The sequence below is a fragment of the Osmia lignaria genome, chromosome 1 (assembly GCF_051020975.1).
Source record: "Osmia lignaria lignaria isolate PbOS001 chromosome 1, iyOsmLign1, whole genome shotgun sequence".
Lineage (NCBI taxonomy): Eukaryota > Metazoa > Arthropoda > Insecta > Hymenoptera > Megachilidae > Osmia > Osmia lignaria.
In genome coordinates, this window is record NC_135032.1 from 12374831 (window position 1) to 12402161 (window position 27331).

At 44.1% G+C, this 27331-nt stretch overlaps 1 protein-coding gene across 3 annotated transcripts in view; it reads left to right on the forward strand.

The window, feature by feature from the left end:
- NLG-4 (neuroligin 4) overlaps positions 1-27331 on the forward strand; it is a 202162-nt gene that overhangs the window by 22367 nt on the left and 152464 nt on the right. The gene's annotated exons all lie outside the window — the stretch shown is intronic.

Below are 27331 nucleotides of genomic sequence, written 5' to 3' on the forward strand. Positions count from 1 at the left end.
ACCTAATTTAAATTTAATCTGAATCTAATCCTTAGATAACCAGGGACTTAGAGCTGACTTGAACCTAACACAGATTCTCCCCTCTCTATTCGTATGATATATCTCAACATAGATTTGTATTTTATATAAAATATAAATCATACACGTCCGACAGAGATTCGAAGCGGCGCAGGTCGAGAAACTTTTCCAACATCGAATTAGTACGAGGGAACTTTTCAGTCCTAAAAGTCATCTCGAATATTGGATTTGATCCATGGCAGCGACATCCCGGCTACAACTTTCCCCAAGTAATATTCTATCGAATTACCGTGCTCTCCCAATCGACGAGGTGCTCATCATGATGCATTGGAATTAGGCGGCCACGCTAAAGTAACCCTCCCGCCTGGGATTTATTCGGCTGGCTATTGGAATCGATTGTCTCGTTTAATATTCTCTCGTGGCAGCCTTTTTCTTTACTCCCTTTTCGCTTCACGATTCCGTGTAGACAATTTCGCGAGACGAATCGCGCGAATCCATCTCCCCGAGATCTCTCGTTAATTTTTGCCTTTGTTCACTGCGAAACGAACGCTCCTTGTGAAACGGTTGCCCATCGAGCCGAAGCGAATCTCGAGAGGAATCTTTAAGACGATCACAAAGAATCGTTGCAAGTGTATAGGATTATGGGAAGCTTGTCACAAAAGAGGCGAACAATTTCTTCTTCCTTTCACCATTAATAACATATCAAAGTGTTTTATGATTTTTCAATCAAAAACGTCAATTCCGCGGTACGAAAGTCAACAGTGCCTCGAGTGTACGTGAAAGAATAGAACACGAAACTGGGGGAAAAAGAATAAACGCATTCAGCTACGTTAAAATTGACTACGGCGAGCACAAACCGCCGTCACAAAGTTTCGCGATAAATAAACGAACGATTAAAAAATTTGCCAGCTTGTCGAGCGCTATATTTTCACCGGACTTTCGCCTGTTGCGAACTGTGAAACGTTTCACGAGCACGAACCAACTCAGCCGGTATCGATCCGTCTGTGGCTGGTTGTTCGTCGAGCAAGCCGACGCCAGATCAGACGGATTTTGCAAAAATTTCTCCTTCGAACACTGTTCAACCAGCTGCAAAATCTTAATAGCTCGTCGACGTGAAAAAGAACAAAGAATCTCGCATTTCTACGCTCAAGTCCCTCTTTTCTTTCTTCTAGCGACGCCACTCTCGCTCGATACTCGACAATTATCGCTTTTAACGACCTTGGAAAGGGTTTAAGGAACCCTCGGCGCGAAGGCAAAAGGTCGAGAAAAATGGCTACGAGGGTTGTTTGATTTAGCCAACCTTTCCACCTGTTTTTTGCCAACACCTTTCACGTTAACGTTCAAGCTGTGATTGAGAGTTTTTGGCACCAAGTGCTTTTCCGTGTTGTTAAACGAAATATAGAGTTACATTCGGTACACTCGATGTTTCAGGAAGTTTCGATTTCACATCAGATTATAAGATACTATCTTTTCGTATAAATTTCAATTGCTACTCGTAAAGGGTTTTCCTTTCTTTTCTTTTTTTGCAAAAACAATCGTATGGAAACGCGATATGCATATGATCGAAGGTAATATGGATGACGGGTCAAGGGTTAATCGCCTTCCGGCTCACTTTTGGCCCCACTCCGTGAGATATGATTCATAAATTCTGTTCCGGTGATCGACGAAGGCATGCTGCACCTGTCAGTATCGTTCGATGCCGATACTTCTGCGCGGTACGTATTGCGTATGCACGAGCGTCGCGCCCATTGACCCAGATACGATTGCGATGGATTTTGATTTTTAGAGACGCGTTCTGACGTCCATCGGTTCGCTCAACGATTCCACATCACGATGAAATGGGAGCTAAGAACCCCTGAACGCGCGCCTGTCTCCCAAAATGTGGTTAAACCGGATAAATTGATCCTCCGCTGTTCGAAAAATGTGAAATATGAATCTCTAATAGGATCACGATTATAAATAAAAGATATCGGATATCCGGTATGGAAAATTATGAGCAATTTTCCAGTTAAACTGTCGAATCACTGGCAGAAAGCTTGGAATTATGAAAATTGATATTCTAATATAGATACGAAAATGTTAGGATAAGAAGGAGATATTATAGCCAGGTTTGCTTTTCGATCGAAAGTAGTACGACCAGACGTTCGGTCAGACCTCTGATTTTTATGTAGCAAAGTTCCAGCGAGATTTTATATGTCCATTCGAAATGGCGCGAGACGCGATCGCCAGGGTTTATTGACTTCCTGGAGAAGGGAAACGGTACTCCTGAAATATTGCGACAACCTATCGGATTATCGATTTTTTGGGAGCTCGAAGGGTGGGAAATTATGCTACTGGAATCCTTCGCGGGTAAAGGACGCTTATCGGTTTCAGGATTTTCCAATTTCTTATCGATCGATCGTTTTGTACTCGTAAAATTTTCTAATTGAAAATATTATCGATGTTCAGTTTTCACTGTAACATTTTGCATAATATTTCACGCTATTTGGAGTACCTGAAAAAACCTTAATCTCATTTCCCTAACGTTTATATTCGTCCATTTTATAGCAATTGCTGGCGGTAAAACCAGCGGCACGAAATACGAGCCAATAAAGCATAGTTCCATGAATATTTACGAGCCTTCGTTTCATCTGGTTCCGGTTTCCCGTTACTCCCGATCTTCGTAACTCCATCAACCCTAACTCTTATCGAAGGGCCGACTTCGGCTTCTTCGTTCGCACGGGGCGCATACGTCCCGAGGAAAGAGTAACGCGCGGATGCGTCCGACGGGGAAAAGTTTGCGACCAGCAGGAAAGAGGTCGTATGTTCGAGCTTCGAACGGCTTGAATATTTATAGTTGGTTGGTTTGCACCGTAGCCACGAGAAAAACTCAACGAGCGTGTCTGGCCGTTGCGTTGGAAGAGAAAAAAAAAAAAAAAGCAAGGAAGCGTGGAATTTAACCGCGGCTTAACGAGCGTACTTGTTCAACGGATCTCATTGTTTCTGCTCGCGAACGATGAGAAAATTGTCCCCGTCACGACAATTTTCATCGACAATCCCTCTTGACAGTCTCCGGCAACCGCAAACGTTTTATTTTATTTTTTCAAACACCGACAACTCTGACGGTACGCGCAGCGATGAGTTAATATTCAATCTGAAAATCATTCTGGAGTTTGAAAATTTATATTCGTACCGATATCGATCGCGGGTGTCTTCCGCGATGGAGACGTCAAGAACGGGAAACAAACGTTCGCTGCTAGGAAACGGTAATGAAATTCGGCGGAGGGTTGCGTGCCAACGTCTCCTTTGAGTATCGATGCTGTACTAGACCGTTTGGAACATCGTGGCGCCGGTTTCAGTTAGTTGGCTCACGTGAAAATTGCCGACAGTGATTTCATTTCGAAATCGTCAGACCTTGGAATTGAACCCGGAATTGAAACTACAATTGATCCCATAACAGCACACCTTACAATTACCGAAGCTCTGTGATTTAATAACAAACTCACCTCGCGATGACTTAAAACACTTGTATTTTAATATCAAGAATGACGACCTTTAACGAACCAAAAAGCTCGGGCATTTCGCAGCCCTCGCGAGTGCAACGATGCCCAACGACGCGTATGCACATCGGCTATCTAGGCCGGAAGATTTGTTCAATAATATTTCCTCGCAGCACGTTGTCCGCTCCATTTGCAAACACCTATATTGTGTATACCGAGACTTACGCTTGTTACCAACCTCTCCTCGCATCCATGCGCTCCCTCCAGCCGGAGGGTGGAGGGTGTTGGTGCATGTTGCTCGCGCGACGCGTTGAAAAAAAAAAGATGCGGACGAAAGAGTATTCACCATGCGACACGGTTCGCACCCTGCCACGAAATTAACCCTCTTCCGTTGGTCGTGCCATCCTCTTTCCTCTGTTTCTCTTATTTTTCTGTCGACTTTCCTGTTTTGCCATTTTTACAGCTGGCTTTTAAGAGTACGTCGTCTGAGCTGCGAGAACGTTTAATTCGGAACCCTTCAGTACCTTCGGTACTTTTTGTTACAAGTCTCTTTTACAACAAGTATTTCACTTGTCCCAACGTCCTACTTTATTCTGTTAAGAATCTTTAACTTGCTTTTCTTTGAATCTTTGAAAAGTATCGGTTCATGTTTTAAGTGTGTTATAGGGTCAGACGATTATCTTGGAATGGGTAGAGGAGTTTCTCACCCAGATAATTAGCCGAATGGAAAATTTGACCCGCATACCCCTGTCTATTATCGATGCATTCTGATCGATACGCTCTTTTCGCTGGCGCTCGTTCAGCCGCGAAACGATTTGCCCATATACATCTGAGTGCTCCTAAATGGCACGGTATTTTTCATGATTTTAGACCTTGGACCGGTTATACCGATTATTCCCCTCCCGATACTCCAATTATTTTAAATTATGCTGTTTGATTAATTACTCTTATTTTGCGGTAAAAGAATTTTAATCGAACGTTTGGTTCTCTGGTTTAAATTTAATACGATTTTCAGTCATTTTGATGAAACGTTAAATCCTGGGATTTCCGATACCGAAAACATTCGAACATCGATTTATAATTTGCAATAAATGTTATCTTCAGGATGTACATCATTCTAGAATCTGGCGTTACAATATTTGCTTAGTGTATCTGTTTTACCGAACGAAGTATTTATTCTACGATATTTTGTTGCCTTGCGCTGTTTGCGTTTCTCAATATTTGCCCTGGCAAACAATTCAGCTGCAACTGAAATTTACTGCAATGCGCAAAAGATTCAGCTCACAAAATTTGACTTTCTTTTATGCATATTTTTATGCATGCATTGAAGAGAACCCTTTGAAAACATTTACTGTTTTTCCCTTTTCTTTCTTCACCTCTTTTTTCAACTTTCGCTTTTCACTTCGTTTTAATCGTATCTCTCTCAATTTAAAGCCTTTCAGCTTTCATCATTTTCTTTTATTTCTCTTAATTCAGATTACCATCGTCAATGAATTTCCAAGTTCATCGCAGCCTTTTCTTTTCTATCCTTACGCGTCAACAGATGCATTCATCGTAAAGGTGAATGCAAATTGCATTCAGATTCGTTCAAGGCCAAAATGCAAGTCACCTGTACGAGTCCGAGCGTTTAGCATTGATCGATTGATAGATCGTCCGTTCGAATCAGCGTTATTCTGAATCGTGACTGCATTATCTAACACGATTCGAACGGAATGACGCGAATGGTTTATGGGTAGCATGCTCCGATCACCGTGAAAGGAGATCGGTCCCGTATAATTCATTCTACTGGGACATCACACGCGTTCACGCGTGTCTGACGGCTCGAGGACTATTCTACTGATTCTACTGATCGTGGATGCCGTGATTCGGTTCGTTGGCGAACGCTTGCCATTGTTTCACGTTGATCTTGTGATCGTATTAAACGGACCGTTGAAAATTTTGACTTCACATTTACAGTTGATTTTTGTCCGAGTAATCAGCCCTTGTACCACTGTACGTAAAGTCGATACCTAGCTGTCGCTTCTTTCTTTTTCGTACTCGAAGGAAGTACGCTGACCTAACCTTTTATATTGATATTACCGACCCTCCAGCTGATACGGACTTATGGACCGTGTTCTAATCGATATATCGCATTGTCGGCCAGCCTCCGTACGTGACTCGCGAGCACGCTCGAAAATGAATGGGTGATTGGTTCCGGGTTGTTCCTTTACGGGGCTCGTAGTTTCGCACCGTGAACCAGATATAGGAAGAAGGGGTTGGAAAACGTTTGGTAAAGCGTCGTCGCATAAAAATAACGAGGGTGAAGTATCGACTGGTGGCATCGACCACTCCCATGATATTATCTCGTTATTTCCTGAAAAGGGCGCACGAAGGTAATCGCTACGAACACCTTTTCCCGTTTTTTTACGACATTATAGAGGGGACTGCGGTTTTCCAGATAACGCGAACCAGCTTCCTCTTTTCCGGGAACCTGGTACCTTATCGCGCAATCATTCTGATTTTTTTGCAACCAACTTTTTCGTTACACCGGTCCTTAAGGAAAAGTTTTTCCAAATGTTGTTGCTGACGAAGTTTTATTAGGACTATCTTGGATGTAATATATGTTCTTTAGCTTTGGTTAGTATGCGAACCTCAATCTCGCTGAAAATGTAGAGAATCCCTGAGAACTTTGCGTGATATCAAGTTTCCACTGCTTGACGACTTGACGATACTGCTGATTAAATATCCGACCACTGTTATCCGAACTATGCCGAAAACACGGTTACTTAGAAAATTCTGAGCGTTCCTGGACTAACTAACTCGCGCTGGAAAGCCTGGAAATTGGTTGGGATTGAGAAGAAACTTTAAAGGAAGGAAAAGATGGGATTTTTAACTGGAGGCAGGTTAGCTAAAGTATTGAAATCTTTCGAAAGCTGCTGGCGCGTTGAAAGCTCGCGAAAGGATTAGGAAATTACACATAAAGTTTCTGACGATTGATTAATACGGGCCGCAAAACATCTTAATTAAGATTAAAAAGAAAGTTCCGAGTGGAACCGGAAGAGCAAGTTTGAGAGAAGCAACTAGGACGATAGGAAAAATCGTAGGTTTGGTAACAAAAAAAAAAAGAAAACTTGTAAATCTGAAGTTTTTGGAGTAGTCTCGAATTTTTGTTCGAGTATGAAAAAGTTCTGGTACGATCGTTACATAATCCAAAGGGGGGAAAAAGTTACAATTAGTTGCAGTTTCAACGTGAAAGAAGGATAAGGGATCGAGAACATGTAAATAATTGATCACCCGACAGCAATGCGGAAGATAACATCATCGTGCTCGGAAGTAATTCAAGATTCAAGCTTCCTCGCCAAGAATTCCACGCTGGAAACTTTCATAATTACCAAGTTCGACGCGAGTGCCGCAAGCGCCGGCCCAGTTGCACGTTTTACCATCCCCATTCGTTTATCGAATAAAGTTAACGCTACTTTGCTCGCAAACACTCCGTGAAACGTCTCATCTGTCGTTTGAGAGCACTTGTCGAACACGAGTCTGCTTATCTTTTCCTTCCTGAGGATTTTTACTTTCTAATATCTTATTAGAACAATGATCCAGAATTTGTTCTCCGTCGCAAAGGTTTAATTAAATGTTCGAATCGAGTCGGTTCGCGAAGAGGATTAATATTCCACAGCATCCTAGCTAGAGATCGAAAAAGCGACGGTGTCTTTTGTCAATAGGGCTTCTCCATTATCAGCGACTCTTTCGAAGCTGGCGGAATAATTCCAACGGTATGCCGGTGTTTGCTTCGTAATTACGGCTTCGTGTTTACGCGAGGCTTCAGAGCGACGCGCGTGCACTGTTCTCAGTCAAAGACAATCGACTCGTTCCATTTCGAGAGCGGAGCCTTCGTCTCGCCGACATTTCAAAGCTTTGAACGCGTACAAGATTCTCTTCTGGCAATTAATGAAGCCGATATATCGCGTTCCTATACCTGCAAACGCGTTAATATCGGAGACGGTATCGAGTGAATGTACCTGGACGATCGATACATCGGGCACACACTGATCGACAGCGTAATAAGCGTCGCCTTCTTTGACAACTTTGCAGTCGTCCTCGCTGAACGAAGCCCACTCGATCGAACAGTGGTCGTTGTCGACCCATGTACACAACCCCGGGCACAGATTGATTAAATTGCAATCTCGTGTCCCATTCCCGCGCTCGTTGATTTTTCTTTTTTTTTTTTTTTTCGTTCATCCCTCCCCCGTACCTTGGCAAAGCCGTAACGCGTTCATTTCCCTAGGGTGCCCTCATGGCAGATATTAAGTTCCTTATTACAGGATACCAGTCACAGTTGGCTGAATTATGGAAAGAGTTTCGAGTCGATGGAGGTATTTCCTTTATGTCGGTATTCTGCTTCGAGTAGTTGACAATGAAAGTGACCTCCTTGGGAGATTTCTGGTTACTGCATAATCTCATAGGGAAGCAGGGACTCGTAGGAAGCTCGTTGTCCGTGGCGGAAACACCAGAGAATACTTGCGGTAAAGCGGACGAGCACTGTTGACATCTTGTTGACGACTAGGACCCTGGAAAGCACTCGTTGCTTCCTAGCGGAACGTTAACCGTAAACTTTTCGAAACAAACCGTCGAGATTTCATTTGTCCGTCGCTCGGTTGTTGGAAAGTTTAACTCTTAGAAGGATCTCATAAATTTTCAATGTAAATCAGAATCGAGCGACAATCCAGCGCATGGAAAAAATCATCCCCTCGAGCATATTCCCTTGGAAAATATTAATCGTGGTTCTCCTCGACAATGACAATTATCCGATTGTTGTGTATCGAAAGCACCGAACGAACCGAGCAAACTTTCAACAAAATCGGAATCTTCCATCCGCGGAAGTTTGCCCGTTAGCGGATTGAAGTTGAAGTAATTACGTGAAAGTTTCGACGACGAGACAGCTGGCTGTACTCGCGGTTTTCTTCTACCCGGTGGATCGTGAAACGACCAACCAACCGGCCAGACGACATTAATCCCTCGAAGGACGACGATTTTCCATTCGAACGAGCCCCGCTCATCAGGCTTCGGTTCACACGGATGATTCCGGCCCGGCGACGTATTCGGCAAGAAAATAATGTTGAAATGAATAATGAAACGGACCGGTTGCTTGGCAACCTGACTGTACGAAAAATTCCGGCATCTCCAAGAGAGGAGCGTTTCCAAAAGCTGGCACGCTCGTGCCACTGTCTTGGCTCGAAACTTGCTCCTTTTTAAATAAAGGAACTCGCTGGCGCGCTTGACGTAACGGGTCATCCGCTGCATGCATAACGCGATAAATAAATAACTTCGCTGCTAGCTTGTCAACGCGTCCGATCCGATGAAGTATACCCGGATATTCGATTTATTCAGGCAGCAGGAAATTTCGAAAGAGAAAAGCTGATTAATTTCATAATTAACATGGTACACGTGTGAAGCATCTGTTACCTGAGCAGCGACTTTAATTGCACTCAATTGCACTCAATTGCACTAGCTGTAACTGCTGCAATCGAGGAGTTTAATTCCAACTCGGACGAACTTTAAATCGATCCGCTTTCGTTGAAGCCGAAATAATTGGTATTAAAGTATTTGATGCTCCTTTCTTCCTTCTGCGGATGGAAGTTCGTTTCAGACAAAAGATTGGAAGAGAAAACGAAGGATTCGAAGCTACAAGAGTAGCTGTTTCCGCTGATGGATCATGATGAAAGATTGAAATAACAACGTACACAGAGCATAATGGGTTGCAGTCAAATGATATTTCGGACAAAAATGAGTAATACCACAAATGGAAGTTTCATTTCGCGATTTGTCTCGAAGAAATGTTCTCGTCGATGCGTGCTGGAAATAACGGTTGATCTAATTTCGTTGGCAGCGTCTTTTTCGAAATTACATCGGGCAGGACACGTAAGCGGAAAATGGAAGCGGAAGAAGGGAAAATGGATACGGTTGGAACTGGCGACATTGGCGAACAAAGGGCGCCGAAAGTTTTTCAGAAAAGACGGAATGTAGGTTAAGTCAGACTTTCACCCCGATAATAAACTCGCTGCAGTAAGTCGCGAGATTAAAGGGAGCGAGCACCACTTCCGGCAGTCTCGGATGCTGGCTCGTTGCTACGACTGAAAAGTTAGCTGTGGCCGAAATTAAAGTAACGCCTGTCGTATTTTTACCACGGCCGTGGTCCTTTACGAGATGCTAACTTCGATCGTAAAGAATCGCTGGAATGTCGCGTTGCTTTCGCTTCGAACGATAAAGCAGTCCATCAACGGACCAAGGAGTTTGCGAAAGTTTGATGAATCCTTGGGAAAGCTCGAAGCCGCCGAGAGCTCCGACAATGTTCCGAGAGTTTCCTCGAACCTGTTTGCTACGGTGCAAATAGCGTTAATTAAATGACCACTATAATCGGAAGAAAAGTCAGCTTTATAAAATACGCGCCATGGAAGTCTCTTTTCGCTCGGAAAGCGACTGAAACGCAGTCCAATTTCTCGAATCATCGCGAACAATCGGCAACAAGCCACGAATTGCACGGTTGATCGAAAAACTAAGCGTTTAATCGGGCGCGAGTTTAGATCAGTGTGGTCGCGGTAGTACGCGACCGATCGAACAAAGGCACGGTCGCGAGAGGGTGAGAAACGAGCCGGTATTCGCGGCGTTGAGGTTTCGAATACACAAGCCGTTTATGCGTCCAGATCGGTTAGTGCCGACGGTAATTTGCCCTCCGTGGCCAGCCTTTGATTCTCGCTTGACATCATCGATTTGCACGGTGGTCGCGATGCCGATTCCTATCGTTCTCGTTCGAAAACCGAAACTCTCAGACGAGCCAGATAAATCGTTGGATTAACGAATAGCAATTAGACTGCGGAAGGGATTAAACCGTCCTTAATGAACGGATAAAAAGGGACGAGGGAAACGAATCGGAATTCAGAATACAAGGGGTTGTTTCATACGACTAATCAAACGAACACGCTGAACGTAGTCTGGCAGAGAAAACAAGGGGTGTCCAGGGAGGGGTTGGACGTGATTCGGGACTTACGCAGAGATACAACGACACGTACGAAACGAAGAGCGGTTAAAAAGGCAAAATAGGGAAGGGGAAAAAAGTACAACGCTGGTCGACCGTGGCTCTCGTTAAAGTTGCAAAGACCAACCCCCCATTGATTACCGGTGACAGGCTACAAAGTCCGCTTTTTTGCCCCTCGTGTCCAGCAACGAAATCAAAGTCACGTCGCGTCGTTCCACCCGTTCAAAGCATCGAGGTTTCTTCTGATCGAGAAACAGCCTGTATTTCTGACACGAGCTACCCTTGTTTCGGGCATCGAGCGTGAAATCTGGGCGTGGTTCCGACGATCATTTTTAATGGTCCTCTGGCTTTCTGTGATTTTACCTTCCATACCGTTTCCAAGGGTATACATTTCGACACGTTTTCCGGATCAAAGAGATAAGACGCGTGTGCGTGGTGCGTCGTCGCGTAACGAAACGACGACGGTATCCACCCTTTCGTCGATAGGGTGCCCAGATTGCGGAACGTTACGAGCAGTTGCCCCAATTTATCCCACGTTTTTTTTTTCTGTCGAGAGCTTTTCAACCTTTTTTCCCGCCCTTCTCTCTACGTAGCAGCACCCCTGGTCGTGGTGGCTTCGGTGTTTCGTGGCCGGCTACCTTTTTCCTCCCTCTCAGCCACCACTTTTAAGTGCACCTACAGTTTAGTGCACTCTGACCATGCGGAGGGTAACGGTGATGCAGGAGACATTTTTATTGCTGGCACTCAGCGACCGTGTAGCCGATAAATGTTTCATTCCGCGTGACTAATGCCAGGACCGTGTATACTCGCCGATTACACGCGCTTTTTTACCTGCTTCAGAGATTAATAAAAAATTCACGCCCGATTCGTCGCTGGAACGGAGCTTTCCGGATGAACGGAAGTTGTGCCTGGTTGTTGAAACAAGAGGTGGCGGAATCGAAATCGGTTTTTCGACGCGGATACACGCAACCGACTGTATTTATACGGCGGAAAGAATTGCGGCATTGTTTCGTGGCGCGTGGAATTCCGTCTCTTACCTGTTGCCTTTGTTAACCGCGGTTCCAAATACTTTCGAACGAGCTACTAGGGCAAGTTTCGAGATCGCTTTTATGGGACATTTTCCAATGTTCGATCGGCCGTCGTCTATACGTATTCGAAATGGTGGAACTTTTTGCTGATAAACCACCTTTAATCGTGTTATTTAGATCTTTCGCTGTTTAGTAGCGAGAGGCAAAAATTGAACCCTCTTATTTGGAGAAAAGTGGTTATTCATGGAAACCCTTCCACGTTGGTGCAAGGGTTTGTAAAAGCACTAACAGGTTATTTCGAGAAAGGGCTGCGTGGTCTGTGCAATTCTTTGAACGTTAATTCGCGGGGGTGGTTCACCCTTCGTGCCGGATAGGGATGTTATCGATTGGAAAATAATAGAGGGCAGCCTGATGGCGGTGAATTAACCGATGGCAAACGACTGACGTTTGAGCGGCAATTTCAGCGAGTATTAAGTGTTTAAAGATCCTCCATCGACCTCGATCGCTGCAACCTACTAAATATAAATTAGTGGTCTTCGGTGGGTGGTGGTGCGTCGAACCGCGTGTATCGGGCGGAATTTTTTATGGGAAATAATTCTTTTGCAACGCGTGTAATTTCCTGAGCAAGCCACCGGTGCTGCTGAAACGTATGCTTTTTTTGTTCGGTGCCGGCCAGCTGGCGATTCTTCCAAAGGAGCTCGTGAAATTACTGATATTACAGGATATTATGGAAATCGTGATCGATCGACAGTCGATGGAAATTCCCTTGTATTCTACGTTTTAGAAATGATATATTATGCAAAAGATAGCTTGGCCTTATCGTTGGAACGTAAATTAATCTATTCAGCTTTGATCACAAGAACACGTAGTTTAATCGTACAGTATCATCGAGAGCTCGTCAACGGGAATATATGTATGTAAATAACCGTGAGAATATTAATCGTTCGTTGACGCGGTTTTCATTTGAAAAGTCACGCGGTCCGATAAAATTTCCGTTAACAAGCTTGAAATAAATCCGCGTCCTTTTGCCTCTGATTCTCGTTTAACGATGACGTTGATCCAACGGTAGATCGGCGGGATAATAAAATTCCTGCTGACGGCTGATACGCACGCACGGTCATTGGACGGAAGTACTCGTTGGAATCCCATCGCTTGCAGGCCTGTCGAACCAGCCACAAAGATCGATTCTACGAACCGTGTAGCTTCTGGCAACGATCTGTCGGCAGGAAGTAGAACGAGTCAACCAATGTGGGCTGGCTGGGAAGTAGAACATCCGTACAATAGCTCCGACGTACGGCAGCTTGTGCAAAACTCGCGTGGAAAAAGGAACCGCACCTATTATTGCCGTGAAATTTCAGTGAAAAAATTGTAATTTATCACCGATGCTTCCCGTTCTGGATACGTTATTGCTGCCGAGAAACTGGGTTAACCTCGATTCCCGGCGATTCTTTCAAATTATTTTCCTGTCAGCTTGCCGAGCCACGGATCAGTCGTTCAGAGAATTGGAAATTGTCTCTTTGAACGGCGTAAGTTTGCTCGGACAAAGAGTAAGACCTCTGTGCGGACGTTTCTCTATGGAGATGCATAGGTTTCGTCGCTTTTAACCGGCAAAGTCAACCCCGAAATTCTAGCAAGCTTCCCTCTGCTGGCTTCGTACAATGTAGCAGACCACGGGACTCCAGATCGCTCGTTAATGAGTCGGAAATTCTTCTCTTTGAACCGTCATTTCCGGCGGCTTTGAGACTGAGAACAGGCCTTCGAGACACAGAGCAAAACCTCTGTGGACCAACCGCCGGAGATACGTCACGTTTCAAACCGTGCTACCTGCACAAACTTAACTGACCTCAATTTTTTAGTACTCTTTCCTGTCCAGCTCGATGCGACTCTCGCTTCTTTCCACACTCGTTAGATAAACGATACAAAATTTTATAATCTTCGATTGTTTGAACGTTTGGTTTTGAAAATTTTATAAAAACGACCATATTTATTATGTCATGAAAAATTTGCAATTTTCAAAAATCGAAAGAACGGGAAAATTCCACCGATGCAGCAATGTCCTCTTTATTTGTGGCTCGGTATCCTGTCAAGTTACACCTCGTGATGTATATTCCGCGTTCGCGGAAATCCGTTATGCGTGCTATCTGGATGCACGCATGCACGTTAACACACAGGCAAGCCTGGAGGCGTACAATGGTATAAAGTCAATATAATTATGCTGGACGGGCCGGCCTGGGATTCCAACGTAATGCAGATCTTGCCAAGCGGACAAAGGCTGAGTCCTGGAATAATTTAAACGAGCCTGATGCGCCCTGATAATAATATTAATAATAACGCGCGGAAACTGGACGTGGTAGCGTTCGCGTTGGTCAACCAGGGTAGAGTGTTTTGAAGGGTGCATCCGGGAGGGCTTGAATTTCGATGCACCCTGTGGTGCATTTTTTATGAAGGATCAGGTTACGAGAAATATGCAATAATTAAATGCGCAACGTGACGGGTACCTCACAATTTTCCCAGTACATCCTTTAGAAAACAGAGTTTAAAATGCACACTTTAACATTGTCGTGCATCAAATACCGTGCTCTGTTCTAGAGCTCAGTCAACAGAATTAAAGTCAACCCCTCTAGCCACGAATAGCTGCGAGTGATGCTCTCGTCGAGCAAAGGCACGAATTCTTAAGCGTATAAAGAAAACAGGCTTCATCTCGCTACATGTTATGTTAGATCCTTTGAACGTACATTCCGCCGTGTACAAAGACAACGTTCAAGAGCCGTGTGCCTGTCAAAACTCTTCCATAGTGCAGGTGGAAAAGCAGGACGTAACTTTGGACGGAACGAGGGCGATTGGGTTAGACCGTGCGCAAAGGGGCGAGCGATTTAAATGCTTAACATGTAAATCCCGGCAGTGAGGCGACGCTATTTCAGCTGGCGTTAATGTTTGGCCACGGATATTAACAGCACAAAACCAAATGACCGGCGTTTCCATGTGAATATAAATTATCCTGGTCAGCTGGCCCCTTTGCTCGTCATCCTTGTACCTTGCGCGTGATAAATATCACAGCCACCTTGAATACGAAATTCCTTTGAACAGAAATTATTTTGAGAGATTTTTTCTTGGTATGCTGAAAATTAATGCGATAATCTTCTTGTACGTCGAAGCATGCAACTTGTCTTCTTTTCTTAAGAAACATTTCACGTTATTTGATATATTTCGTAATTTAATTTCAAAGTGTTTAATTATCCGGTGTAACGTATCGTTTCTTTGGCGTTTCGCATATTCTACAATGGAATCATCGATTTAGGAAGGTAGGGCGTTGAATTAACGAGCAGGAAATAAATGATTGGAGTTACGGTAGTAAACGCGACTCGCTAATTACGCTAATCAGCAGTCAATGCATAACGGCGTGGCGCCGCGCCGGTAGGGCGTAATCTTCGGGGCAAACTTTAAAAGTGACCGTTCTAAATCCACGATATTACAGGATGATGTAGAGTCGTTGAGGATGGTCGGTGGAATTGCGAACGAACGTTATCGGCTCGAGCTATTAATCAAGCAGTATCCATGGAAGTAACGCGAAACGAGATCAATGTAAATTTTATGGTCGAGTTATTCGAATTAGCAAGGGATACGATTTGCCGAACACCCATCTGTTTACAGAGCTATATCCGTTACATATGGTCATTGTTACTGATACCGGTGTTATGTCAGCTTCGAATCAATAATGGCTCGTCTCTGACGACATATAAGTTGCATTAGTAAACGGTAAACCCGGTGAAATTTCCGCGAGAGTGGTGACAAACTGCTGTTCGTCTCATCCGACTTAAATAATTACTCGGAATTAATTGAGTTCCTCTGAATAAATTACTTGCCAAGTTCGCACAGATTTCCTGTTGCGAATCCGTACCTACCGCACAAAAGATTTATTCGTCTTTAAGGAGAAGTAGGTACTATCCTTAAACATAGCATTATCCTTGGTTACTTGACCGATCGATCTTCCAGCTGCTACAACCCTTACACCTTTCTCCTGGTGTTCGCTAGAATAAAGATGCATCGCCAGACTATTTCAGCATCGACCGCTCATAAATTTTCCCGGATTTCTCTGTACCGATTCTTTGGATTCTTTGGCCCGTGAAAGGGAACCGGATACGAGATCAATAATTCGAAAACAGCGAGACCGGTCGGCTCGTAATTAACGAGTGTAATAATGCGGTTTGTCGGACAATGGTCGCGTTTCCCTCGCGTTTTCGAGCGGGTTCCGGTGTTGCAGTGGTGTCAACCTATTTTTCTCCTTTTTTTTTTTTGTTTGTTTGTTTCCTTTCTCGTCGTTGCGAACAAACGGGGTCAGGATGCAAGCGTTTCGTGCGCATTGTGCGCTATTTTACCGATTCTACCGGTCGAACCGAGCTTCCAGCCTTGGCTGGATCGTCGAACAAAAGAATAAATTACGCGATTGAAGCTGCTCGCGGATATTATTTACCCGTGTCATCCGATACAGAACCGGGTAACAGTAATAATGCGTTTGTCACGGTATAGCGAGCGCTTTGAAATTCCTCCTTTCGTTTGGGTGAAAAGGGATCCCTCTGCGCCTTCCTTCAACGAAAACAAAGGGGTCGTTCGTGAAATTAGAAACTTCACGGGAATGATACGACGTTGAACAGTAAACACGGAATAGGTTGGTTACAAAAAAGGGATAAAGCTCTTCGCAGGTATTCTAGGAAATTTTACTTGAGAAAGCTCTTCAAGAAGTTGTCATTATTACATAAAGGGATTGTTAAATATTTTTAACGAGGGTTGCTACATCAACCGTCTCCTACGTTCGAGTGTAAAATAAAATAAAAAAGACTCGAATGAAAATGTTTCACGAGAAGAAACCTTCTGATTTCGTTATTCGCCGGATAACGGCAGCTCGTTTAGCGTCTCGTCTCCAATATACCGAATTTTAAAACTCGAAGAAACTGAAGAAGCAGCGGCAGCTGGACCATCGGGTGCCACCGCGCAATTATGTATACATCAGTTGCAGATCTCTGGAACGGAAAGGGGAACATCTTGTTTCCGCTCTCTCGTTCGAGTGGCTAATTAAATCCGTGATATTGTGCTGAGCGTAAAATTACCACCGCGAATGTCTGAGAATGAATAAACCCTGCTCTGAATACCATGAGCGGAAACTCGTTCCTGAAAACGTACTTCCTTTGAACGGACCTGACCCCCTCCGAGCTACGGATTACTTCGTATTCGTCCATTGATCGTAGGAGTAGTAATTAAAAACATGGAAGGTGAACAATTTCATTCTGCCACCGCATCGACGTTTCTTCGTTCTTGCGACAATGCTTGAAACCTGAAAGCTGCGTTTCTATTCTCCTGTATTGTAAAGAAGCATCTGAATTAACATATTTTCTTCAGCTTATTTGTGACTCGAGATTTATGGAAACGACTAGCGTGAGCTGGCGTTTTTTCCGATATTTCACTCACGAATTTTCTGGTTTCCAGAGAAACCGCGTTACGATCGTGTAACAAGAGAAGACAGGAGAAAAGCTGCCACGTAACTGGTGGCTACGATGAGTTTGTGTTTCGTTTCGAAAGGGAGTTCTCAAGAATCCTCGCTGTTCCCGCAGATATTACAATACTGCGATACGTGTGCCATAAAGAAAATGAAACGACCGGGGAACAGGAGGGCCGTTTTACAGTCCGATACCTTCGCCGTGACAGACCTGTTTGAGTTACAAAGTAGGACGAAATAAAGACGAAGAAAGGAGTAGAAGAAAAAAAGGAACGATGGAAGGTTGAAATAAAGAAATAGAAGGGGAGAAGAGTGGGATGATGCGAAGGAGGAAGAGCTGTTCTGCAAATCTCTCGGTTAAAATCAAGACGCAAGTACGCCACGATGGGAGAGATATGCAAAGTGGCAGAGGCTTTATGCAAAAGGTCGTCTTCCGGTACCAATTCACTTTCCGTCAGACTTATCATTCCGCGTGCAACCTTTCTTTATTTATTTTACGGGACCAGCATGCGACAGGAACGCGAGAAAAGATACATCGAACGTTCCTCCTTCGATTCTTCGTCGTCGATATCGCGTCGATGTTAAGAAATCTGATCCCACTTGTAAAATGTACAATTATTAATCGCAGATTTTTAAATCTACGTTTCCAAATTCCATGGTAAACTGAAAACTATCGCAATGTTTCCTCTGATTTATCAGCTTGACGTGACAAATTGTGTATTCTGTTACTAACAGCTATCATTTTTAACCCCAGCATCGAAACATTTTACACAGGGTTACGAATTTCTGTCTCCCTTGTCAACACGTAAAACCTGGTTTTATCGATCAAACCGATGTCAACCTCACGTTTTTTCCTCCCCTTTTCTCCTGTCAGAGGTGAAAAAGTTTATCTATCGAATTCAGAGAACGGTACAGTGTAGAAACTAATAGCTTTTGATCTTTAACAATGTTCCCTACGGTATCAAATTGTTAACGCGTAGCGATTCAAAGTAAATCCCGAATATTTTGAATTTGCTTTCATAAAGGTTCCTCTGAATTTCGAGCGATCTTGGTTGTTCCAGAAGAATGGAGCAGCAATATTTGCCACGAAAACATTCCTCATAGCTGGCGTTGCGTCCCCGAAGCGTTTGCCACGTCGTAAAATAAATCCTGCGCACGTTTTCCGACCGAACCAACCGTAAAAACGATACCGCTTATATTTCTGCGAATTTCTGCGGTTTGTATTAAAGATTTCGATAACCAGCCGCAGTTGCACCATAAAACGAACCTCTGTGCTTGAAACACACACTAGGTTCCGTGAACGTTTGACCGCAACGTACCTATTCGCTATCGTGTCTCGTGGACAGCAACGATTCTCGAATCTAATCGTAGCTCGACCCAGATACACTGACCGATAGAAACACCAGGGATTTCAGGCGAAACTGGTGATATATTTCATGCAGATTCGCGATTTAATTAAAGACGAAACGCAGCTGCGTGCTTCATCTCGCGCGTTCGGTGGATGAGATTTCAATATAAGCTTGATTTGGGTCAATTTTAACTTCGCTTCGGTGGTTGTCGGATGCTTTTAGTCTAGACTCTGAATTGATTATCGATTAAACCAACAAATTATCTAAGATACCACTGCCATGTTGATCAAGCAATTTTGTTGATGAAGTTGCTCGAATTATCCAGATCACCGAGCAGTTTTCTCGTCGTTTTCACTTAAGCTACCGAGTTGCACTTTATCGCAAAATCCATAGAAGTCGACAACAAACTCCTCCTCCCCGTTTTGTCTCTGAAACAAGTACCGAGAAGTTAATTCGAAGTAATTACCGCGATACTAACGATCAATTAAGTGCATCTGGAATATCCTGTTAATGCAGCGATGCAACTGCGGCTCAAGCGATTAAACTCGCTGCTGTGCAAAAACTCTGCGCTCGTACATGTACGAGCTTAATCTGATTTACGTTCGAAAGCGAACCACCAACTAGAAAGAAAGATGGAATTTAATAATGGACTCGCAGATGGTTTCAAGATGGAACGCGTATTTCCATAGCTGCGTTGCACTTTAAAGATCGGATAATTAACCTTTCAAAGCTGCACTAGTTTTCCATTTTTGCAATTCGAGGCATCCTACGTTCTACGAAGTTTCAAACGAGCTGGCCAATTTTCAACTCGAGCTCCTCAATTTTTCAACAGAAACTCGATCAAGGGTAATCAAATAGACACTCCAACTAGCTAAACTACACGAGTTTATTATCTATTTCGTGGAAATAAAGGTCAGACACGGAGAAAGAAGCGAAGAAGCAAGTTAGAAGCATCCGATCCGAGGGAAATAGAGCAGAGCCGTTTCTGCATCGCGTAATAAGCGAGTGGCCACTAGACGACCAGGTCTTGTTGGTTCATTAGAGGAAATATAGGCACCTTTCGCGTGTCTGTAACCCCGTCGAGCCTCGTTTTTCCCCGGTTCAATGAAACAGAGAGAGAAAATTCGCGAGACACGATGCAAAGTCACGTACGTCCGAGGAGGAACTTGGCGAATCTCAAGAAAGTTTCTGCTATGTTCGAAATAATCCATACTGAAAATTTCATTCAGAAGTTAATTATGTTTTTCTTTAAGAAAGTTTTTTAACGAAGCAATTATGAATCGCCATTAACTGGTGCTGAAAAATTAACAACCTCGTTCGAAAGTTTATTACAAATCGTTTGAGTGAAAACAAGTTTCCGCGAAGCGTAAATAATTTCTTTTCCGTGCCAGAATTTAACGAACCGTTTTTCATAAACGATGCTAAGATGCAAGTGTAACATGACCGGTGCATGTGTAGAGGAAACACGGTAACGTTTTTTGAAGAAAATAATCGTTTTCTCGTGGCGTTAGATTTCGCGGACCAGAAAGCGGAGTTGTTTAAAGTTTAAACGCCACTGAAGGGTCACTTATCTTGCTTAACAAGAATAATGAATTAGAGTGGCGGAAGGGCCGCGTTCTACCAAAAGCTTTCACTCCTTTTTTTCTTCATCTTCTGTTTTTTTTTTACTTTATCGAGGGATTATAATAAGTAGAGGTGATTAAGGCAGCCACTCGTTTCGCATATTTTTCTTCGCTCGAAAATCTTCCCTTTCAAAAACGTTCTATCATCGACGCGAAACGACTATACAGATAACTATCCACTAGGTAGTTTATCGTAAAGCGAAGAAACCTAATCGTTTGCAGGTTTCAATTACAAACGTCCATCAAGGGATGGAAATCTGTTCACCGACGATGCACCTTCGTCCATGCATCGCTGCATTATTAATAGTCGGTCGAGGTTCGTTTTTCTTCATCTTCGATATAAAATAATGAAGGAAGGTTGGTTCGTGGCGCACAACGAAACGAGGAGAACACGTTCGAACCAGGTAGTCGCGGTGTTAAGAACGTACCTGGACGGCCATCAAGCCGGGGAATGTGGCTTAATTAATCACCCGATTTATTACATTTTCCCATTATTTTTCCCGACGGCCGTTGGGCTTTTGTGCGAAACAAAGCGTGCACCAGGTCTTTGTCCGCGTCTCTCTGACCGGGTTCGTGGAAAAATAAAAAAGAGAAAACCTGGTAAAAGAACGGGCGCGGTTCGAGTTAATTAGATGCTAGCTACAGGACACCGGTGATTTTTCTCGGTTTAAATTAAACGTAGCGCCGCGTGCACGATAGCTATACAGCCCCTCCTCTCCTTCCTCCTTGTTCCGTTTCATTTCGACCCGTTTAATTAATGTTTCGACGAGCTGACTCGTTCACTAACTCCTTTGCTAACTTGTACTCGTCGAATCGCGATTCTCTTCTCGCTATGCTTTTCCTGTCTGTTGCTCTGCTAGTTTGTAAAGAAGGTATAGGAATATCGTCTAACGGCTTTGATAACGATCCTCGACAATTTTAGAAGCAGAGAAGAATTTTTTCACAAACAATTTCATTTGAGAGACGCGAAGAGAGTTGGCGAGAGTGTACGCTCGACAGCCGTCGCGGGACACAGCCTGCAAGTTACAAGAAGGGTTGCGCACACCCCCTTGGAATCCCCCTAGTACCAATTGCGAACATTCTTAGCCGGAACAACGTCGACGGGAGTAGCCCTATGGCCGGCAGATTTTCAACAATGCTTTCTACCATAGCGAGCCCAGCGAATCCAATTCGCGGAACAATAACGACGAACTTTCAACCCCTTTGCAGGTGTTAGAACGACCGACAGGGTCGGAAACTGCTCTTAGAAATGGATACGGGTCGACGACGTTATTGCTCAGCCGAGAATATTATCTTTCTTTCATACTCTCTACTCGTTCGTTTTCTTCTTTCTCCCAGTTGCTTTTCCTCTTCGTCGTCATCGTCGGTTCAAGCTCTCGACCGCAAAGAGGAGACTGGTCTGGGTTAGAAATCCACGACCAAGAGGTTTTCCTGTCGGAGACGTTGCTTGAAATCCTGGAAATCCAATCCGAACTTCTCGCGCCTTGGTTCCTTCATTTTTCCTATGTTCTTCGTTTTTTTTTTTTTCTCACCTGGGAAGCGTCTGCTTTTCGATAGTCATCGATGAAGAACGGTATTCCGTGTTCCTTCTCGCTCGGCAGATTTTTCTTGTTCGTTCAGCTAGTCGTTTCGAGTGTTTTATTGGTTTCAGCGGGTTGGGCGACGGTGAAAATTGAAATTCCAGCGTGACGAGAGCCGGTGGACCGTCCGTCAGAACGGTTCTATTTATTCGGCTGGCCGTGAAAAATGTCCAGCTGGCCCTTCCGCGCGTTTAATCCGACCCCCGGCCCAATTAAACTGTCCGACGAAATTAATCTGCCACTTGTTTGCTGCCCTGTCATCGGCCGCTTTTCTTTCGTCAACCTTCAGTGTTTTTATGGTCTTTCAAATTTTTGTCACCACCCGCCACAATTGACAAATATTTCCTTCGAGAAAAGAAGCTGGGCAATGAACAGTGGTTATAGGTGAACTATTGAAATATCGTTGAAGGGAAGGTGAATGGTGGTCGATGTTCGTCTCGTAATGGCGTTCAGAGCTTTTAATTGCTTCGAACATGGAGCCGATATCGATCATCATTATTATATTGACGTTCACTCGGAATTTACATGGATTTCGTGGTACCGAGGGGTACTTAGAAGTTTGCGCGTCGTTCATTTATCAGGTTACACGTTAATCGAGTTTAGCAAAGTTATGGTTTATAACCAGCTGGATGCAGATGCGTACGTCCCAGAGCTGTTCGTGTTGCACACGGACAGGAAGTTTGTGTGCGAAGATGCGAATACAACTTAGTTGTAGAATTGAGTCTCGCTCGGGGAATAACGATTCCATTAGGATTTGTAAGGATTAGTATCAGACAAACGGCAGATGATTAATCGTGCTCTTTAAATTTTGTTTGAATTCTTTTCTATAGACAAACTTGCTGTCGGAAATATCTTTCTTCGGATATCTATTAATTATTTTCTCGTAATCCTAGCAGATATTACGATTCAGCGAACGTGCGCGTCAGTCTTCGTTAGACAATTCTCAAACGTGGCGAAAGAAACATTGAAATTAACGCGACACCGTGACACTCGAGCGCGCGTGTATCGCTGACAAAAAAAGCTTGCGCCAATTAGCGATAACGAGACAATTCGTAGTCGCGACGCGTCGTCTCACCCACGCGTGAAAAAAACTACGTTTCGGGTTCAAAGAATGCCGCCATTTGGATACACGTCGCGAATTCCGCGCGACGATAGGAAAACATTCGCAGACGCGTCGCTAACGAGCGTCAATTAACGCCTGAATCGAAAATGCTAAATATTTCTTTGACGATTTATTTAATTTACCTCATAAACAGGTAACAATGTCGCGGACTCGGGAACGAAACGAGACGAAATGCGACGAAAGACCACGAGGGTTCTAATTTTCAAAAGAAACGAGTGACGTGAAATTTTTGCTTTGCTACACGAAGTGTAGGAAACAAACGATCGTTAGGGAGGGCAGGGAACGTCGGTGAAGGAGGAACTTGGCTGATTAGCGGTATTGTTCAGGAAACTGAGCGAATCCGTATGCTGGTAGGCTTTTGTTGCCGTATTCCAATTCGGTTTGGCCGTGTTCGGCGTCCGTCAAAGCGGTAAATTGTATTTCCAGCCCCGCATAAACTTGCCCACCCCCTGGAACCCGTGGTCGTCGAAAGACTACTCCCGAAATTCCCGGTAAATGCAATTAGAAATTCGCCCGGTAGGTTGTGTTGTTACGAAATTTCGTAAATTCGAAAGCTATACAGGTGCAAAGGGATTGTTCTTCGCTCTATTCGATCGCTTTTCATCTTTATGGCTGCCCACATTTCATCAAACGAAAATTACTTCTAAGGGTAATCAAAAATATTTGAATATTTCCCGCTCGATTCGAGGAGTTGGCACGATCCGTGCGAGAAGTCGATACATCGCGAGTACTCGACGGTTCGAGAACCGCCGTGAAACTTTACCAATTAAATTTCCAGAATCCGGTTGCTCTCTTCTTCTCGAAGGTAGATAATGCCAACTCATCCAGACTCTCGATGGAACTTTGGCCTGGTAGACATCGCGAATGATCGATTGCCACTCCATTTATTTCGACGATTTTTCTTGTCTCATTTCAACCCCGCGGATGCAGATGCGTTCTGAATAATGTTGCTTTCTTCGGCAACTGTTTGACTCGTCGAAGGGGAGTAACAGCAATTCGATTTCGATTGATTACTCGTGAAAATTTCACGTAGCGTTATTGAAAACCGGGGTGGCGAATATTGGTTTCGCGGCTAGTCTATTTTGATCGAGTTAGCGAAATTGAAATTAGTACACCGACTGTTCCTCGTTTAGGGGGCAAATTTAATTTATGAAAGCAGGCATTTGCGTGGGAATGAATTACGGGATGGAACGTGCACCGGCCAACATTTATCGACTGCTACTACTTGATTACGTTAAATTGGATGTCGATTAATCTCTAATGAAAAGAATTCACTTGCCGGCAGAAAGGTATTCTGATTGATGGGCTCGGAGATTCGAAATTCTGGACATCAACGTATTATCTATAAATTGACACGTTGATTGACACAGTAGAAACGGCTATATGCTGTACAACGCCGGGTAACGTGAATTATTAAGGATATTAATGATTAATTCTTCGATCGAACGTTTTAACTTTTTATTTCATCCCATGAATCATTCGTTCGCATTTCGGTGGTAAAACAAACATCGCCCATCTAATAATTGATTCAGCGAAGAAATACTAATAAAAACACAGACGGAAAGCTCGTGGATTCGATCGATGAGGCGTAAGAACTAGAAAAGGCGAACACGAAGTAGCGGAAGATGATACGAAATGGACGGTAGCGATGTCGATTCCCTGCAGAATTCGATTGTTACGCGGCATAGGGAATATCGATTCCGGTGTCGGCCTCTTCGTCGACAAAAGAAAGCAGGAAAGACAGCTTCTACCCCTATCTACGGGGCGACGTGATCGACATAGATGGTCGGAAGCTATTGTTCGAGTTCGTCGTTACGCGGTGCAGTTCACAGAACAACCCTTTGCACGCGTTCTTCCATCGCTTTTTTCCATGTCTGTGTCTGTACATGTATACGTGGGTGAATGTACATTTCGTTGTATGTCGGTACCATCTCGCGAGGAATCAGAGACCAAGATTTTTCAACCTCGAGTCTCGGGAAATTCTGGAAGAATGCGATGGGAACGAGCTTCCTCCCTCCGCGATTTACAATCCGAGATATAATTCCAAACGTAATTGAAAATACCTAAATATCTAAATCTTCGCGCAATCATTGAGTGATTTCCATGCTTGTCATCGTCGTTGAAATTGCTGAAGGGTGCGGATGTAAAGCGTCAACGCAGTCAATGAAACAGTCAAACGATACGAAATAGCAGGATGGAAGTGACAGAGTGACGAGTAAACGAAATTGGCTCCGTGACGTAGAAGGAGAGAAAAGTCGTCGCGTCGCCTCGGAGGTGTATTTTTTTACTAAATCGTGCCTGGCACGCTGAAAAATGAGGGTTGCGGTGCCTGGACCGTGGAAATAGGCACACGCAGCTTACTGCCATATTTTCCGTACAATGGAGCGAAATTGACTATCTGCGAGCTGGCATTTGCCGCGTGAAAGAGGGGAACAGATTCCGGAGATTTCCTCTCCCGTTTTCGATTCGATACACACCCTGGCTTGGCCACGATTTACCCGAAATTCTTCCTCGAGTACCCACTGGCTGCGAGTCTACCAACTTCACGAAAGGTTTATGAAAATCAGCCAATCTCTCGAGCTCCACTTCAATCTGAATTTCGTGCCACGAAAGTCTGAGTAGGAAAAAGATTAACTCGTTCGAAACTTTTCAAATTGTTTTATTTTGAATAAAATCTGTGGAGGATCTGACGTTGCTTTCAACTATCTTGTTCACTGACAGTCGACTCAACTGTTTGAACTATGATACATGGAGGTTGTGAAATATGCTGGTATCACAGTAGAGCAAGCGCGTATCTGGTCAGATAATGATCGATGGCCCAGTGAAAGCATCTAGCCTATGGCCAGTCGTTGCTCAGTCAATCATTGGAAAAAATGTTTACTCATGCTCGAACTCTGGATGAACTCTGAACAGGAAACAACGAATGATAAAAGCTCTGTGTTCGTGGCGTTGTCTAACATAAAATCAATTATCCCTGAAATCCAGTTTCTGTTAACGAAACCCTGGGCTCATTCGTTCACCATCAAAGGTTCGCCGCGTTCCAGAAGTAGATGCGCACCGGAAGTCGTCTCGCAGCACGGCAGGAACGGTCTGGAATTCGATTATACGAAGGAAACCAGGGAATGTATGGATCGCGGCTTAAAGCTTCCTCCTGTGTATTCATTGGCCACGCATCCGCGATAGAAATACCGCCTGAAGCTTCGCTCTGGTCCATTCGGTAGTCGCGTATCGTGCGGACAGCACCCGGTCGCGGCAAACAATTATTACTACTTGGCAAACTCAAACAGTTTAGTCGAAACAGCCGGCATTTGCAAACAGTTTGCTACACAGCGAACGCGTAACAGCTCGCTTCTGCTAAACGAGAACGTCACGCAGTTCTCGCGTGTCAACGCTCGAGCACGTACGTGTTACGTCCTAGCGTTTGGTATGCGAGCGAGTGAGCTACTAGTATCCGCTCTGCCACCGGATAATCGTGATGTAATGGAGTGTAGCTCGGTTAATGAGATAGGTTGCTGGTCGTTCGAGTAACTTGCCAGTTCTCTTCCCTTACCTTCTCTCCCTTGCTTCCTCTTCGAATCGCCCGGGGTCTTTCCTTGCAAGTTCACGCGAAGACGGTGATACGTGATCCTAATTTTGTTGTGTGTTAGAGATGAAATAACCTGCGGGTTATTTGCGCCAACTCGATATAATTGCGTATTTGAATCTATGATTTCGGTTAAAATCGAGGCTTTTACCAAAGTAGTTATAAAGCCCGGTTTATACAACGTTCCTTTGTTTGCTTTCACTGGGCAGGAAGTAACAGGACATGTTACAGATAAGCTCACGAGGGAATAAAGATTACGTTCTCGCAAAGAAACGGCAACCTTAAGACATACTAATCTCAGAAGTTTCCACAGATATATCTGGCGATTTGTACCGTTGTAAATCCTTTGTCATTCGTGTAACCGTTTTCACTGTACACAACAGGCTAGCGTGGCATTTATTTCTGAGACATTCAGCTTCATTTCTGTCTGTACGTACGTGCTTCGAAACCCATCCGGTTACACTTCTCGGCACCCCCTCTAGCCGTTCACCCTCGGCGGCTCGATAATATCCACGCAGAGCCGCGCCGCGGGCTCGCTTATTGGGTAGTTGTCTAATCGACTGTGCAACTCGATATAGGTATACTAGCTTATACTGTTTCTACTGCTCGACTCCCTCTATTAGTCTGTTTAACAGCGTTAATTGAACGCGAAACTGTGCGCTATACGATCTTCCTATTTCTACTCGTCTTTCTTCCTTTCTACGTGAAAAAAAAAGTAACTCTTCGGAATCAAGAATAAAAGCACAGCTGCTTTGTAATTTCATTTTGAATCTTAGAAACTTCAATTGTTTGTTTCGTTTCGAAGATCCCAGTAAACTTTTCCCTAGCCGCATACGAGAATAAGTGAAACTCAGAAACGATTGGAGTTACTTCAAGTTCAGAATTTCCATTGAAAACGTATGCAGATGACTGAAGACAGCCTTCCGTATTCATTACACACCATTCACCAGTATCAGACCCGCGCAGATCACCGAACTGCTTCCATCTCGGTTATACACTTTCTGAATGGTAAATGTTGAGCTACTTGAAAGTAAATTATCTTT